The 19,111-nt window shown below is 40.4% G+C and overlaps 1 protein-coding gene across 4 annotated transcripts in view; it reads right to left on the minus strand.

Moving 5' to 3' along the window:
* Positions 1–19,111, minus strand: part of CALCRL (calcitonin receptor like receptor) — a 98,162-nt gene that overhangs the window by 58,526 nt on the left and 20,525 nt on the right. The window contains exon 2 of one of the 4 annotated variants that reach the window (XM_075933772.2): positions 530–778. The exons of the other annotated variants lie outside the window; for them this stretch is intronic. The gene's annotated coding sequence lies outside the window, so the exon portion shown is untranslated. The remainder of the gene's footprint in view (positions 1–529; positions 779–19,111) is intronic. 4 annotated transcript variants of the gene reach the window in all.

A 19,111-nucleotide genomic window follows, 5' to 3' on the forward strand; every position in this document is an offset into this window, starting at 1 on the left:
AAAGCTATTTAGTGATGCTAGCATTTGCAGAGTGCTATTATCAACCTAACTGTGTTTTTTCCTGTTTTACAAACATATTCTCAATAGACATTTAAAATAACTTTCTTTCCTGAAAAGCCTTTGTGCCAAGAGCTCCACTCACCCCCACCCTCCCTCCGCCCAGTTCTACCAACCATGTAAAATAAAGATTTGTGAAAAAAAGAAATGCACAGTCATGCTTGGCATGTTTAATGCATCATTAAAAAAAAATTCCCAAAGATACCTTATGTTCATGGATTGAAAATAACAAAAGTGGCAGCTTTCCAAATGGCCACCATTTTGTCACCAGCCCTTCTTGTTAAAAGTTTTTTTTCTATTAAAAAAGTCAGTTCCTAGCAAGGCACCAACTTTAAGAATACTTTTAAAAAATGGAAATCATAGTTATTATTTCACTCAGGCATAATTTTAAAAAGTGTTAACATCAAAACAAATAATATGTTGCATTTTTATAGAATATCCAGAAAACTTTAAAGTCTTGACAAACACCAACCAGGGAAGCTCCAAAACATCCAGGTGGATAGGATGGTTATGGATGGGTAAGGTGATGCAATGGGAGGCTAAGTCATTTTCCTAAAACAGAACAAGGATATGGTTCAGCCAGGCATAGAAGAACCAAGGACTTTTGATTTTTTTTTTCTGACACACTTCTTGATTCCTCACAATCCACAGTCTTCTTTTTTAGCATTGTGTTAGCAACAAGGAGGCTCCAATTATACACCAGGTCATATTGTGCTTGGAGCTGTACAAACAGAACAAAAAAATTGTAAGCAAGTTGGGGTAGGGACTATCTAATGTAATATCTAATTATGTGAAATTCTACATCTTTCCTGTTTAAAAACTATGTTGGGGAAAAAAAAGCACAAAAAATATGTAAAGTCCAAGAGCCTGTTCTCTTTTAAACAATTATGAACAATCCAATTAGATGCAACGACAATGATTATGATTTAGCAGAGAGCATTGATCAGGGCAAACCATTTCCAATGTCATGTCCACTGACTATTTAAAGGCTGAGGCATCTAGATTTAATCATGGGTTTTGCACATGATACTGAACATGATTTACCTTCATCCACACTGGATGCTAAGTTAAGGTTAGTGCTATGGTGTCTAGCTCCGTTGTTCACAGTCATGCTCAAGCACAATTATGTCCCAACCCAAACAGAGTACGTACTCCTCAGTCAGTCAGACACAGCATAAGATAGGAAAATGGACACTCAGTAACTTTTTTTAGAATAACGATAGATGAAACAGTACCAGGCTGCTGCGTACTTTTCAGTCTCTCTCTTTCTCTCTTGTACAATGGAGACATGAACCTTCTATAAAAGTCTGGAGAAATGACGACTTCTCTAATGGTTTGCAAAGAAATTATTTTACGTTACTTCTAGTTCTTAGGGCTCCACTACTCTTTTCTTGGTGTGACTGTGTACGCCAATGGCCTGTGCACTCTCCTAGGAGCTCCCAGGAACCACATACTGGTATAGTCTCATCCAGAAATGTTCCCAACAGTTCTCACACCACCGCTGCCTTTTTGAACCCTATGCCAACATGTACTATGCCTTTAAAAGCCATTCAGCTACAGAAAGATGACCACAAATCAGACCCATTCCAGACTGTGGCAGAAACCACTGGGACTGAGAGTGTGTTATTGGATTTACTGGGTCCCCCTGCCTGTGACCAGCCTCTGTTGTTTCCCACCCGCATATTCAGAATACTAAATGTCAATGGGATGCTTCAATTCTCTGGAAATTTCTTGTGTCATTTTGTTCCTTTAAAAACAATGTGCCCAGAGCTCTAGGATGTACTGATGCCCACCCAGCCACCCTGCCTGCCTGCCTGCCTGCCTTAATAGGGACAGGTTCACAAGTTGGAGTAAGTCATGTGAGAGTGGGAGCACAAAGCAGCTCCAGGTCAAGAGGGCCCAAAGGTGGCTTACAGCTACACTTCTGTCCCTCTCCCCATCTACAAATTCTGCACTGTGCCTCTGAGAGTGTAGCACAGAATTTTACCACAGACTTTACTTTCCAGCTTAAAGCAACACAAAAGAAAAATACTCTCCACCCTATCGGCTCATTTGCATATAAAATGCATATGCTAGCACATCCAAAAATAAAATTAATGAAGAACATGTTCCCCTTCACACTAAATCATTATTATGCTGAATTAAAACAACAGCTGGTATAAACTCATGAATGCATGAAACAGACTACATAGCACTTTCATACACATCCATAGATGTTTGATATTAATTTTTTTTCCAGAGGCTTTATCCAAGGCTGCTCAGAGAAAACTGTGCTTCTCTTTGTGTGCCTTCTCAGTTCGTGTTTTTTATTTGAATGACTCTATTTGATACTGTTTACAAAATAATGACAGGAAAAAGATCCAAGGGTTTCTCTGAGAAAATGTTTACAGCATGAAGTCATTTTCTCTACTGGCCTAGTTTTAAAAGTTTTTGTTTTTGCTTCATTGACATATGTTAATTTTACATGAACAATACAACCACGGTGCAAGACTTTCTCAGGGTCAGAGGCAAGGCAGTGTAAACGAGAGTCTTTGTTAACCAAAATACATCGGTTTCTTGTTCTTTCAGGTCTTACTGCCTTTCAGACATCTTCTGCAAGGCTCTTAATGAGATTCGTTTTCCATTTGGCTGTAGGGCACTCAAAGGATTTAAATCAGTACTTCTCCTAAATCAACACCATACTTTAGAAACATGAACACTTAATAAATGAAATGGTTACAAAAATAGAAGATATCTTGGCTAACAATGAGCAGACCTGTTTGGATCAGAGCACACACTCCAACAGCTTCAAATTTTTAAAAAATTAGTTAACTATGTCTGAGGCCTGGAAACACCGATACCTCAATCCTCAAAGGTATTTAGACACTTAATTCCATTTGAAATCAATGGGCTTTGGGCTTAACTCTCATATATGCTAAGGTCAGTTTGGCAGTGTAAAGTGGTTTTAAAATTTGGTTTAAGCTGCATTTGTTATGTATATTATTTTAAGGTCTCTTTGCACTCTCAGGCTACATCTACACTGCACAGTTATTTTGGAATAAGCTATTCTGGAATAGTTATTCAAAAGTAGCTTATATTGAAATAACACATCTACACTGCAGGGAAGACTCAAAATTAGTCCAAGGCAGGCTTCCTGAATGTAGATGTGCTACCTCGATTTAGAGCCCCAGGAGGAACAAATTAGAATGGCCCTAGTGAGGGGCTATTTCGAAATAGCAGAAGTGGAGCATCTACACATGCCTTATTTCAATATAGCTATTTCAGAATAGCCGTTATTCTTCATAGAATGAAGTTTACAGATTTCAGAAGAAGCCGTCTGTTATAATAATTTCAAAATAACGGAATGGCTGTGTAGACACTCGCATAGTTATTTTGGAATAACGGCCGTTACTCTGAAATAACTTTGCTGAGTAGACATACCCTCAGACGCAAAGTAGCTTTAATGTACAGTAGATGTGTTTGTCCTATAGGGGGCAAAGCTCAGTTCCCAGACTCTTCCAGTGTATGTGATACTATGCTATATGGAGCTTGCCATTTTGAGCCCTCGCAGCACCCAGGAGAAAGAAGCAGCTGATTCTCTGCAGGCTGGACTTGCCTTTCAGGGGGCCCCTCACTGCTTCAGGGCCCCCTGTGACTGCATGGATTACAAGCACCTACTCTGCAGCTGAATGTAAATGAGAATCAGTCTTCTAATTAACGTTCTCAGTTTTACACACTGATTTGATTGGCACTAGTCAAGAAAATAAAGATAAGCATGTGCGTAAATGTCTGTGGCTTTAATTGGCTTTAAATGGCTTTAATTACACTGCTATTTTCATTTCCTGCTTCCAAGTAAAACTAGAAGCCCAAGAAACAAAATACCCCCAGAGAAATGTCCTTGAAATGCTAGTATTTCTGGAGTGATTGGAAGTGGATGTCCAGAAATGTTGGCAGTGATACCTGTTCTCACAAGAGATTTCTAACTAGATTTACTATTGCAAAGAAGTGCGAGTATAGAGAAGCTTAAAAGAGGCAATTTTTTATGTTAATTTGAACTGAACCCCCAACTACATCTGAAGTTTTCCATTTCTTTCCAAATAGCCATATATCTCAGAAATCTAAATATTTCCTTTATAAACCTAATATTCACTGAAAAGGCAAGATCCAGTACACTTCGCCCTTTTTGTATTAGGATTTTCAAACTCATTTAAACCTAAGTATCAAAATTTCAAATCACAGCTGCAGCAGCAGCCAAAATCAACCTTTGGAATCCAACCATGTCTGAAGCTAGTGTCTGTTTCACAAAGAATGCATCATATATACCTGCCAGAATGGTGAATGGTGTAAACTTCATTTTTTGAGGAGTAAGGGTTCTTGAGCAAAAGTTTTTTTGTATGCAAAACGGACCTGTCGACGCTACTTTTTTGTGTGCAAAAACCTCTTTCACAAAAACTATTGCAAGAGACTATGCAAATGAACTGCGAGAAGTTGCTAATGAGCGCTTTGTTTGCATTGCCTCTTCTGCAAAAAAGAGGCAGCATAGATGTGCCCTCTGTTACTCATCACTTACATGTGTAATGATGTCTGTGTTTCTTGGAAAAAAGAAAAAAACAAAGCAATTTAGTTAAAATGCTCTTTGTTTAAAGTCTCTGGGGGTATGTCTACACTACCCTCCTAGTTCAAACTAGGAGGGTAATGTAGGCATACCGCACTTGCAAATGAAGCCCGGGATTTGAATTTCCCGGGCTTCATTTGCATAAGCGGGGAGCCTCGAGGTGTACCAGTAGTTCGGAATAGGAATCCTAGTCCGAACTACCTAGTTCGAGCCCCATGTAGCTGCGCTGCATGGGGTTCGAACCAGCAGGGTTTTAAAAATGGCGGCTCCCCGCTTATGCAAATGAAGCCCGGGAAATTCAAATCCCGGGCTTCATTTGCAAGTGCGGTATGCCTACATTACCCCCCTAGTTCGAACTAGCAGGGTAGTGTAGACATACCCTGGGTCCTTCTGGAACTGAGCATAGAAGATGTGAAGTATTTTTTTTTCGCAACAGTCAGATTAGCTGGAGTGACATGTTTTAAAAAGGGAATACTTCCAGGAAGAGTAAAGACCATTTTCTTTAAATTGTGCTTCAGGGCATAAGTCATTTCCCTTATTCCTTTCTCTTTCTTTTCAGGCATCTGGTACTGGTCACTGTTGGAACAGGATAGTAGACTAGAGCAGTGGTCACCAACCAGTAGATCAGGATCTACCAGTAGAACTTGGAGCCTCTGACCGGTGATCCTGACTGGTTTGGCCAAGAGGCTATCAAGTGCTGGCTCTTCAGATGCCCCAACCCTCTCCCCTCATGAAAGGGAGAGAGGATGGAGTGATCAGGGGTGGGGCCTCAGAGAAGAGACATAAAGGAGGCCGGGCAAGTGTACCTGGGTTTGAGGTAAATCCTGGATTGCATCTACATTCAAAATGTGATCTTGTGCTTCGAAAGGTTGGAGACCCCTGGACTAGAGGCACCCTATGGCTGGTTTAATACCGATTTCCTATGACTCGATTTCATATGTTGCTGTATTTTACTATGGATTACTCTACAGTTCTACACATGTCATTAGAATGGAGCTGTACTGTCATTCTCAGAAGTGCTATTATTTATGAAGATTGTAATTCCTGGGAAGGATATTAAAAAAGTGGAAGAATGCAAAAACAGTTGGGTAGATAACGGTCCATATGCAGTCTACAGGCATCTTATTTTGCCTTAGGGTACATCGAAACTAGCCCCCTAGTTTGATTAGCATATTCCCGGCCGGTCGTCATTTTGGAAACTGACTACTTAAAGTAACTGCCGGCACCTATACACGGCAGAGAAGTGGGATTCCGAGATAAATCCCTTAGTTTGAATTAACTGTTAAACCTCATTCCACGAGGAGTAACAGTTAATTCGAACTAAGGGGTTTATCTTAGAATCCCGCTTCTCTGCCGCGTATAGACGCGGGCAGTTACTTCAGGCTAGCCAGTTTCCAAAATGGCGACTGGCCGGGAATATGCTAATCAAGCGTGGGATATTTAAATCCTGTGCTTCATTAGCAATTTCAGTTGCCCTCATTAGCCTCCCTAGTTCGAACTAGGGGGCTAGTTTCGATGTACCCTTACAGTAACACTAGAATATTTACCTGGCATTGTTGAAGTTCTTACCTCAATTAATTTTGTTTTTGGAAAATAAAATGAAAATGTGCATTCTGCATTTGGATCATTGTTCTGGGTTGGGATTGCAGATGAGAGATTCAGTATGCAGGCTGCCCTAGGGAGAGATTAACCCAACCCTCTCTTTCTGCAGCAGCTTGTGGCCAGGTGAGAAGCACCCCCCAAAGGCTGCTGCAACTCCAGCAAGCACAGTGGGAAAGGGGTGCATCTCCCCCCGTTCTGGGGCAGGTCCAGGTCCATTCTCTCCCTGTATTCCCCAGCCAGAGTAAGAAATGCAGCAAATTCTGCACTTTCCCGTAGCTCCCTGACAAAAGGGAGAGCCAGCAATGTTCACATGCAAATCAGGGGTTAGGGGAAGGGTCACCCCCATCCTCCCTAATGGACACATGGTGATAGGCTCAGGGCTGGGACAGTCCTGGATGGGGATGTGCCTCCATCCAGCCCTTTTCATCTGTTTGGTCTCTTTTCTGTATGGCTACATCTACACTGGCATGATTTTCCAGAAATGCTTTTAACGGAAAAGTTTTCCATTAAAAGAGTTTTTGGAAAAGAGCGTCTAGATTGGCATGGATGCTTTTCCACAAAAGCACTTTTTGCGGAAAAGTGTCCGTGGCCAATCTAGATGCGCTTTTGCGTAAAAAAGCCCCTATCGCCATTTTTACGATTGGGGCTTTTTTGTGCAAAACAAATCTGAGATGTCTACACTGGCCCTTTTGCGCAAAAGTTTTGCCTGAACGGGAGCAGCACAGTATTTCTGCAAAAAGCACTGATTTCTTACAGTAGGAAGTCAGTGCTTTTGCAGAAATTCAAGCGGCCAGTGTAGACAGCTGGCAAGTTTTTCCGGAAAAGCGGCTGATTTTCCGGAAAAACTGGCCAGTCTAGATGCAGCCTATGGGTTTATGAGAAGGAATCCTATTCCAGGCATATCCTATTTTCCCAGCACAACCAACCCCTTACTTTCTTTAAAGTTATGATAAGAAGACGCTGTATACCAAATTTGCTCATCCTAGGTCTTACCATATAGGAGGAATTCTTGAACATCAGAGAGACAAACTCTCTCAAATATATAGTTGATTGAGGAAGAATACAACATATTGGTACATATTATTGTGTAAAATCCTTTGCTCTCTGAAGAGCACAGGAGATTTTACAGACAGTGCCAGCTGCAATCTGTAGGAAGCAGTCTGACGGTTTCCATGAATTCAATTAAAGATCATCTGCTCAGGGTGGGGCCGTGGGAAAGGTTGGTATATTTTACACTCAGCCCCTGAAGCTTAATTAGCACGCCTTTAAGTACAAACAGATTTTTCCATATCCCTCTGCACTGCTCCGCCCTGTTTTACCTGAATGTGAATCAACTTTAGCAATGCTTCACAGATCCACACAAAAATGCCACAACCTTGATAATCTATACTCTCATTTAGACAAGGGGTACTTTAAATGTAAATTAAACTCTATGTGGAACAGTAGGACAATACGAGCATTATATTAATTGTAGGACAAACCACTGATGGCTATGTTATTTCAGAAAGAATACCTGGAGAAATACAATTTTTAGTTTTGTGTGTAATATGTATACTCCTTTCAATCATTAACAAAACATCTAGGGCAAAGAAACTGGAAAGCAAACTAGAAACTTTCAGGCTTGATGATTAAGATATAAACCACTAAAAGGATTATAGTGGGAAGTACTAGGCAAGCTTAAGTATATATACACACATACACTCCTCTGGTATTTATCTTTTAGTTGAGCAATGTAGCAGTATTATCACAGTGTGTTCTTCTGTTCTACCACCTACCGCTTATGCAAGTGATGTGAGTGGACTGGGATGGTAAATTCTGAAACATGTAACAGCTACACAAGTAATGCTGAAATATATCAGGATAGCAATCCCTCAGAGTTAGCTCCGGGGCACTATCCATCAAGCAGGATCTCAGTAGATCTGTAGTGCTTGTACTTGGCTAGAACTGACACACTAACATTTTCCGTGGTCTGGGACAAAATGTAATGTGAGTGACCTCTAACTTGGAGAAGCCTGAGGGTGTTCAGACTTGAATAGAGTATCTGACCAAGAGTGCAGGACTGCTGGGGAATGACAATCACCCTACAATGGGATATTTGTGCTAACTGAAGGTTAGAATCTAGGGCCTGAGGGGCAGAGTACAGATCCAGAGAAATCTAAGCATTCAAATGGATTTTTCATTCGCGTTTGGTTCAGGGAAATAACTGAAGGATACAAAGTTCTTAAGAGCCAGTTGACTTATTCCTGGGAATATAGTCTGTCTGAAGGTGTCTCTGAAGGGTTCAGTGATGGAGCATGAAATACTAGAAAACCCAATTCTTTGACCTGGTTAATAACATATTTAAACAGTGAGACAAAGAAAAATCAAAACAAAGCTCCTTCTCTGCAGATCACATGAAAAAAAGACAGAAAAAGATGGAGGTTTGTATGCATTTTATCCATTTGAGAGGCACTACTAGAATTACAATGACAGCCATACAGGAACACAGATGGACAGAAACTTTTCACATGGAAAAAAATCACATTTCCTTCTCTATATTCACCTACCTAATTATTGCAACCAGCGAACAATGGGCAAGATTTTCAAATGTAATTTGGGGTGATTAAATTTTTGGGCACCGCTTGGAGGCACTATACAGGGGACTGGTTTTCAGAAGGTGCTGAGCTCCCAGGCTTTGAAAATTAGGCAGATATAAAGGTGTGCCAATTTGGGCACCCAAAATACTAGCCATGTGACCCAGGTTCTTCCCATTTTCCTTCTGCCCCTTAGATTTTACATGTCTTTCTCTAAAAGCTAAACCGTAAAACACAGCCATATTAAAGATCTGCTTTGATTTGAGGGTCTGGATCTGTGCCCCTTAACAGCCACTCTGCTGAGAGCTGTGTTCATGTGTCCCGTTAGCGTGTGAAATTTAAAATTCTTTTTGTTGACAAATTTATTCACAGCTGCTAGCTTGGCAGGGAATTTTGATTCCTTTTTTTCCTTTTTTTTTTTAATGAGACAATATTCCAAGCAACAGAGAAACTTTACCCCAATACTTTCATCATCTATGGCTTTGACACTGTTAAAGCCAATAGAAACAACATCACCCAAATCTTATCCCATGTGCATAAAAACTTCAACAATCCCTCCCAGAATTATTACTAGTGGGGAGCCAAACTTCCTTTGGTGAAGTGAGATTTTCTTCCATTAGCTCCTTTACTTTCTTCATACAACAGAGTATTCACTAAAGCCCAGAAGGAAATGAATTTGATGTTTCTGAATTAATCAGTGTATAAGCAGGGAAATAATATTATTTATCCGAGACAGCAACAGTGGCTATCTCAAAGATTCATTCAGATCTTCCTCCCTGCCCCCTCAACTAGGCTACCCAGTTCTTTACAGCAAAGGACATAACAGAGATAGTATCACAGATACAAAGATTCACTAGGCCTGATCCACCGGATGTAAACCTGGAAGGTGAGAGAATTACACAGGTGTGGATCTGGTTTAAATGCTACTTGCTCTAATAATGTCATAAAAGTACACTAAAAAGATTTACTCTTATGGTTGGCAGATGAATTTTAATGTTGATAAATGCAAAGTAATGCATATTGGAAAATATAATCCCAACAAAAACATAATCCTGATGATACAATAAAATGATGGAGGCTATATTAGCTATTTATTTTAGGATGGGCAGGGATGGTGTCCCTAGCCTCTGTTTCTCAGAAGCTGGGAATGCGTGTCAGGAGAAGAATCACTGGCTGATTACCTGTTCTGTTAATTTCCTCTTGGGCATCTGGCATTGGCCACTGTCAGAAGACAGATACTGGGCTAGATGGAACTTTGGTCTGACCCAGTATGGAGGTTCTTATGTTCTTATTTCCTTTTTGCACATGAATTCAGTGCTACAGGTAGGTGGGAACAATTAAATTGCCTCTCAGCTATGGTTTATTGTTTGACCTATAACACTGATGTTTTAACAGAGTTGGTGCAGTTCTTATGGAACAGGATTTTTTAGTGGCAATATAAACTTTTCACAAAGAAATTGGTTATTAGGGCTGTAGAAGTGGTCAGTCTGCAGAAACAAGAGAACATGTGAACATCTATATTAAAATATCATTTTAAAAACAGACTTCTACAGCAATCATCCTTAAAATACTGAACTAGTGTTGCTTTTCAAAGTACAGGCATAGTCTGCTTGAAGGGTTGTCACCATCTATCTGGAGTAAACCCACTGACATCAGGGACTCTGAGCTGCTCCTGATGTAACTATGATCAAAATTTGGCATATTTGTGTTTTGTGGGATACTATAGAACTATTTCATTAGAAAACTGTAGTGCATTAGAACCTCAGAGTTACAAATACTGACTGCACATCTCATTTGGAAATGGAAGTATGCAATCAGGCTGCAGCAGAGACAAAAAACAAAAACAAAACAACAACAAAAACTCACACCCACAGTACAGTACTATATTACATGGAAATTATTTTAAAAAAAGGAAAAGCAGCATTTTTTTCTGCACAGTAAAATTTCAAAGCCATATATGAGTCAATGCAAGCTTTGAAAAGAACAATATCAAAGTGTTCATAACTCTGAGGTTTTACTGCATATCTTGAAGAGGAAGTGTGTGTTATATATATTACAATTATATTAGAATAATGTAATTATTTATAAAGCCTGGCTACCAATAAGATTATTAAATAACTTTGAAAAAGAAACCTAATGCAAACTATTCACTATCGAATACAGAATGTAATGTGATCATTTCATTAATTACTTTTTACACAGAAATAAAAAATGACTGGTTATTGCTCCAGGTCTCAGATGTGTCAGCATGCATAAATTGTATTTGGCTAAACTACCTGTTCCCACACTGGATAACATGTTAATGTTCTCATTTCAACATGAGCATTCATATTACTTCTCAGAATATTTATAAAGTGTAAGACACTAGCATGTGCTATAGGTGCTCCAGTGTCATAGTGATGAGCAAAACAGGGAGAGAATAACATCAGTTACCAGTGATGGTCTAGAATAGATGGTGCTTGGTCCTGCCAGAAATTCAGGGGACTTCTAGAGGTTCTTTCCCATTCTATTATTCTATGATTCTATTTAAGAAGTTATTAGATTACTTGCAATGAACATAATGAATTTCTGTGGTGGTCTTGTTTACCTAGATGACCCCTCCCAACTCACAAAATTCGGTCTACCCTCTGCTATTCCTTGAGCACATCACCTGCTGTTTCAGAATACTTAGTCTGTATCATTAAAAGTTGCTGCAGGTTACCCCCAAGGTGGCTACATTTTAACTATGATTGAAGGAATTCCTCAATACCATATCAGTTTGTATACTGGTTAGTAAAGTATTTTGTGGTCTTTCTAGTTGAAAGCTGTAATGTGCATTAGAGATATGCTTAAAATTTGGATCTGGATCCTGCTTTTAAATGAGCACCTTAATGTGTCTGTTTTGTACACACTGGAGTAACAGATACAAATCTGACCTATTACTTAGCCCACCATGCAACAATTGCTTCAGACACTCTGAAACAAACACTTGCTTTGCCCAACAGATTTCATGTGTGTTAAGTACAATTTAATAGTTTTCTTAAAAATAGATTTTGTCATTTATTTTGCAGCTATTTATGGGTGAGGAGAAAAAAAAGCATTAAAATTGGGTGGTGCCTTCACATGAAACTAAGAAGATGTTAGGAATATTTAAAGGTAGCCTGAAAACAGTATTGTCCAGAATCATCATCAATATTCACAACTCATGATCTCAGTTCCTTAATATATCTCTTAGAGAAGACGGTGACTAAAAATTATTTTGCTAAAAAGCATATTAAAGGACTTAAAATGAGAAGGGGAGGTGATATGCTTTGGGCGGTACAGAAGGGCTAGATGGAGGAATCTAGCCTTCAGCCATGCCCCTTCCACCTGAGGCCCTGCCCCTTCCAGGAGTTCAGAATCCCCCATGGACCTGGCAAACGTTAGCCTTCCCAATCCCCAGAAATATTAAGTCTTAAAGGATAGCTAAGAAAAACTCTATATCCGAGGGATTAGGGTCTGCTAAATGACACTGGGATCTTGAGGAAAGAGGGTCTCTTTAGCCCTTGTATATTGGCGTATGACACAGCAGCATAATTTTCACATCTTACTACTAGACGCAGCCAAATGAGTTTTCTTCATCAACAACAAAGGGGCACTGGACTAGACAAGGCATAATTTGCCAAAGCTCCTGATCAGAATAATCCTGATGTTCAAAATGCTTTTCCATACAATTTAACTCATCTTTCTAGAAGCCCTTGCATGGTTCTAAAGGCATAAACATTGTTTGTGGTGACCTACTATGACCAGTTCTAAATGCCTCTCTGACAGATTATTCCTATTTCCCAGCTGATACCCATTCTGAAGATTAACCCTGAAGATCACAGAACTGCAGCCAGGCAAACAACCTAGAAAACATGTATATTATCTTGAAAATGTCCTACAAGTAAAGAATCCTTTATCACAGCCATCAAATTCATGACATATTTTTTTCTCTGCTATCTATCAATAACTTTTTTGTTGCAAAACAGTACAAGAAAACCTCAAAAAATGACACAACCAATTTTAAAAGAGTAACCCATACACATATTATTATTCACTGCCAATTCATAAGGCAGACTTTTTTCAATCTGGCTCAATAAATTGTATTTTTCCTCTCCCCACAGTTCTGCTTATTAAACACCTTGGCTGTGTCTAGACTGGCCAGTTTTTCTGGAAAATCAGCTGCTTTTCTGGAAAATCTTGCCAGCTGTCTACATTGGCCGCTTGAATTTCCACAAAAGCACTGACTTCCTACTGTAAGAAATCAGTGCTTCTTGCGGAAATACTATTCTGCTCCCATTCAAGCAAAAGTCCCTTTTGCACAAAAGGGCCAGTGTAGACATCTCAGATTTGTTTTCCACAAAAAAGCGCTGATCGCGAAAATGGTGATCGGGGCTTTTTTGCGCAAAAGCGCGTCTAGATTGGCATGGACGCTTTTCCGCAAAAAGTGCTTTTGCGGAAAAGCATCCATGCCAATCTAGATGCTCTTTTCCAAAAATGCTTTTAATGGAAAACTTTTCCATTAAAAGCATTTCCGGAAAATCATGCCAATCTAGACGCAGCCCTTTATTACAAAAAATATGCAAAGCAATGACAGCCATAAAGGACTTGTTCTTCTTTACTCTTTCAGGGACCAACATTTCTGAAAGTGGGTGCCCCAAGTAATCACCTGTAAGTGCCCTTTAGGCCTCTAAGCAGTACACTGAGGTGACCCTGCTAATGGGCTCTTTGTGCAGTAGCACAGTTCCAACGTCATTGCTGCAACACAGGACCTGTGCCTGCTCCATCAATATCTCCTCTGACTAAGCAAGCAGAAAGAGAATGATAAATGATAACAAAGACACAAGCCTGGTTTGTGTTAGGGAAACTTGTTTTATTTATATGCAATAGGTGTGCAGGACAACACATGATATAAAAGGAGAAGTCCAGTTCCATCCAATCCAATTCTTGAGTAATATCAGCCAGGATTAGATTATCTGTGTGGTGGGCTCTCTCGGGCGCTCCACTGAAATTTCATGCAATGCTAACTGGTCTCTTTGTGTTTGTTTGCTAACCTGAACCCTCTTGGGAGAGACCTACTGGAATAATATGAAGTGTTGTTGTGTAGTGAAGCACACAACAATGCTTTTGTGTAGCAAAGCACAACACACAACAGTTCATATTATTGGGTCTATTTCAGGAGTGGAGAACCTCTGGCCTGTGGGACACATGTAGTTCATCATGGCATGCCATGAGATGATTTGTTTACCTCAGCGTTCACAGGCCACTCACAGCTGCTAGTGACTGCGGTTCACTGTTCCTGGCTAATGGGACTGTGGGAAGGGGGTTCCCCACACCTGGGGTAGGTACTGGCCACTTCGCCTGGTGATAGTCACAAAAAAGAGACAAGGAAGTCTGTTTCCTAGATTAATTATAGTTGACCTTCAGAAGTCAGTGATATAATGAAATGGAGGACTTGCAAACGCAGTCCCCTCCAGCCTGTAACTATCTGCTAGCATTATTAGTTTGTGTTGTGAATAAAGCCACACTTTGACTGTTCTCTTATTGGCAGCATACTATCAGCAGCATCTGCTGAGTCATTTTGTATTCTTTATGTTTCTGTATATCATTATTTCTGACACAGGTCAGAGAAAAATAGAAGACGTTGAGCCTTACATCTCTTTATGTAAATGAGTGCCCTTCTATTCTCCTTTCAATATCTGAATTTTCCTTCCATCTATTTTAATTTATTTCTGACTGATGCCAGACAAATGGGCTGTGTTGTACTTTCCACCCTGAATAGGTAGATATAAATATGTATAGTTCAGCAATTAAATAAATTTAATTCAGGGGCTGTCAGCTGTAAATCTGTATGAATGTTACCTGACTCCTATAAAATACCAATCAACACTAAGGATGCATCTACACTGCAGGGTTTAACTCGAAATAAGCTACACAAATTGAGCTACATCAATTGCATAACTTATTTCAATATAGGGAGCGTCTACCTAGCACTTATTTAAAAATAGAGCACTCTTCCTCCGACTTCCCTTACTCCTCATACAATGAGGGTTACAGGAGTTGGAGTAAGAAGTCCTCCAGCTTGACAGTATTTTGACACTATTTCAAAATAGCTACCTGCTGTGTAGGCACGGACTAAGTTATTTTGGAATAGCTCTAGTTATTTTGAAATAGTTGCAGTGTAGATGTACCCTAAGTATGACAATAGTTCTACGTGTGACAGGCACTGCTACCAAACAAAATTCACTTATTGAAAACAAATGTACTTCTTCTACATACCCTCTATGCAGAAGTTTAAATAGAGGAGTTTTACACCATGTCCGGAAAATCAATAGGCTCAGCCTATGTTAAGCCAATGGGAGAAGTGAACTCCAGACTCAAATGGTATTTTAAAGAATGGCCTCTGCCACTGACCCACAAATGTTAAAATCAATTGACCACAATTATTACTTTAAGTTATGTGGATTTTTAGATTGGTGGGACCCACACTACAAAGGGCCTTAAAAACACCATTAATGTTTGAATTGCACTTTGAAGTAATCACACTGTCTGTTTCATCAGACAGTTTAAGCATGGCATCCCTAATGTATGAGGCTCCCTTTAATCGGCCCTGTTAAGCAAACAGAAATTCTCATTCTGTATTAGCTGTCGTTTCCAGTTAGTATTTCACCATGACTCCCCCATTTGTACAATACCCATGTAGTGAATCTGCAATGTGCCGGAGTCTATCAAGCTGATATAGCTACAGTGATCTGCTATTAACCATGTTGCAAATTCTTGAGATTTTATCCTGATTCTGACAATATCTATGGATTTACTAAAAACCCTGGCTCTTAGAAACATACAATCACATTAGACCCTCAGCTTTCATTTAAATAAATATATCCAAGTCCTTATGGCTTTGGAAAGAAGTTTGATAATGTGATCCAAATGCACCCTTAAGGTACAAACACAGAAGAAAATAAAGAGAACCCTCTGAAAGATCTAAATGGTTTAAAACCAATGCCTGAAGGCATTTGAATGATTTTTGAATGCTGAAGGTTGGGAGTATTGTGTCAACTAGAATTAGAGCCATAATCTAAATAGATGCATTGTCTCTAATTCACATAACAGTTGGGTGTCCGTGTTACTCCAGGAAAGATCCTCAGATTATTCTTTCAGGGTATGTCTCTACTAGCCCCCTATTTCGAAGTAGGGAGGCAAATGAAGCATATCGAAGTTGCAAATCAAGCGCGGGATTTAAATATCCCGCTCTTGATTGGCAAGATCCCGGCCGGTCGCCATTTTAGAAATTCACTAGCCCGAAGTAATTGCCCGTGTCTACACGCGGCAGTGAAATGGGAGTCGGATTTAAAGCCCTAACTAGAATTAGCTGTTATTCCTCCTTCAATGAGGTTTACCAGCTAATTCGAAGTAGAGGCTTTATATCGGACTCCCGTTTCACTGCCGCTTGTAGACGCGGGCAGTTAGTGAATTTTTAAAATGGCGACCGGCCAGGAACATGCAAATCAAGTGTGGGATATTTAAATCCCGGGCTTGATTTGCAACTTTGGTGTGCTTCATTTGCCTCCCTATTTCAAAGTAGGGGGCTAGCGTTGACATACCCTCATAGATATCTACAACTAGTGACCATCCAATTCTTAATCCCTGCCAACTGCATTTTAAAGTCTTCCTTTACATTTTAAAATATTCTCTGAATCAAATTGTCCAGGCCCTTTTTCTGGTTAGGGTGAAATGTTATTGTCCCAATGCACTGAGGATTTGTTAAACCTCTGTAGCCAGAATAAAACAATAGTACTGAGAGGGATGTGAACTTCAGATCCTAATTATAGCTCTTTAAATTATAGCCATTTCCAGCTTCACTGCCCAAACAATACACCAGAGAAATCTACCAAAGATGGTGGTTCAATGGAAAAGGGCCTACCTGCCATATTCTGATAATTCTTTCATTTGAAAGCATTTTATTACAATAATAAATCTCCACTATGACACACAAGCTTTTGAAAGCATTTAAAACTAATACACTTTGATTTTGAAAGAGCTCTTGCAAAATATAGAGTCTTAGGAAGCAGCTATGTTGATTCATACACACGAGTGGGTCTCAAAGGGTGGGCCACAGCCCACTAGAAGTCCATGGCCCTCAAGGCTCAGTCTCCCTCCCCCCATTCACCACACAGAAGGGAGCCTTGCATTAGTGCTACAGCCCTGCTTCACCCCCCAGCAAGGCTGAAACTCAAGTGCTGGCTTCCCTCTGCAAGGAGGAACCCTGAACTCCACTGGCTGGATCTGGTTTACGGGGGGAGCAAGCAGCTCTGTGCACAGCTGTTCCCCTCCCCCCAGCTGGGGGAATGGCAGCACATGGAAGTACTGCCTGGAGGCTTTCCACACTGCTTCCATTGGCCGTAATCACAGCCAGTGGGAGCAGCATAAGGTGGTACCTGGGATGGAGTGCCTGGAAGCAGCAGGGGTGTGAAGCGAGACCCCATCTTCATGCCCAGACCCTCATTCACTCCCCCTGCTGAGACCCCACACTCCCAGCTTGCTCCTGCATCCTCCCTCCTGCCGAGACTCCCCACCCCCAGCCTTCTCCTGCTTCCAGTGGGGCTGACATCTACGCTGGCCCCAGAGCAAGTTGGGGGGGCAGCTCTTCTCCCCCAGAGTTGTGAGCCTGAGGACAGTCAGTCCTTAGTGCCACCCAGACTGCTGGGTCTCCCCAACCCTTAAAATCATGCAGAGTGGCACTTGGGTGCTCCTGTGGCAGTTCAAATGAGCTCTGGGCCCCTTTGAATGGCCGGGCCATCCCCCCCATTGATAGGTCTGCCTACATCCTACATCCTACGCCACTACCCCCCTCATGCACTCATTTTGTCACTATGGTTGGTTGTCTGCAGAAAGGTTTATGTTGAGTGGCATGGGCTGCGGGCCAAAAAATTGAGAACCACTGATAAAAACCAGGGAGCCATTCTACACTTACCCTCGAGTAAGTTTATGTGTGTATGTTGTCAATGGACTGCTCACATGTACAAGTGTTTGCATGATTTGAGTGTACCTGCTTGAATTTTAAATTTACAAACCCTTCCTGCCTTGAGTGGTTCTATGAACCCATTTTACTGAAGCACTAATGCGGCCACACTAGAGATTACAGCTGACCTTCATGTGTTTGTCAAAATGAAATTTTTGATGAAGAAAAAATATTTCCACACAATTTTTTTATTTTATGGTTGGTTTTACTAAAGGAAGTAGAAGATCATGAAGCATAAAGAGGAGAATTTAAACAAGATGGAGTAGAAATGGAGACAAAAAGAAGGGAAAAAAATCTCATCATTGCTGTTCGAATCACAGAAAGGACCATAACATTGGAAGTTGGAACAGAGAAAGGACAAAGAAGCATGTGCAGATTTTCAGAGAAGCATCAAGGAATGCCAGAAAAAAAATTATGAAAATCCTGAGCCCAGTAAAAAGGCTGCAACAACATCACTGGGGGATTGTCAGAGCTCAGAAGACAGCTGGGAAAGCACTGGAAACATAAGTCATGTCGATTTCCAGCAACTGTAACCTATTAAAACAATTGTTAGGTCTGCATTTAATTTGTCCCATTTATAATTTTTATCATCATGTACCAAAGCCATTGTCAAATGCTAAATTAATATAGAATTATTGTGTAAAAAATAACAACGAGTGCAGCTATCTAGTGTGTAAATGACCAATCAATCCAAATTGCCATCAGCTACAGAAAAAAAGGAGGAGGACAGCATGACATCCTTTTGCAACGTACATTAGTTTTTTGCCAGAAGTATCAACTTCCCTTGAGCTTCTTGTTTGCTGCTAGGATTGCAATTGACACTGCTTGGCTTTAGCAGAGTGTCCTAAAAATAGCAGCTCTGAAATTATAATCTTGCACACTCTTCTCACCCCCACAAAAGCTTGCAAAGAGATATGCCTCCATAGATACATAATTTTACCTGCTACAAAAAAACAACAAATGTACTTTGTTGAGCTAAGCAGAAAATCAGGGTGAAATTCCAGACTAGTGCCTACACAGTTGAAGGTGCAAAACAAAAGTTGTCTAAAATAAAATGTTTCTCTTTACATAAGAATGTAAAGTGAAGGGACCAAAGGCAGACCCAGCATAAGAGAATGCATCTTCATTACTAGCCTAGGTCTAGCTCTGACCCAAGGTCTCCTCTATGTACCTCTGGTGAATGCTAAAAGTGCCAAACTAGGAAACTAGGACAAATAAAGGATGAATAGAGGCAACACGGGAATGCAGGGGCAAGATTAGAAA

This window comes from Pelodiscus sinensis, chromosome 7 (genome assembly GCF_052426305.1).
Source record: "Pelodiscus sinensis isolate ZL-2025 chromosome 7, ASM5242630v1, whole genome shotgun sequence".
NCBI classification, from domain to species: domain Eukaryota; kingdom Metazoa; phylum Chordata; order Testudines; family Trionychidae; genus Pelodiscus; species Pelodiscus sinensis.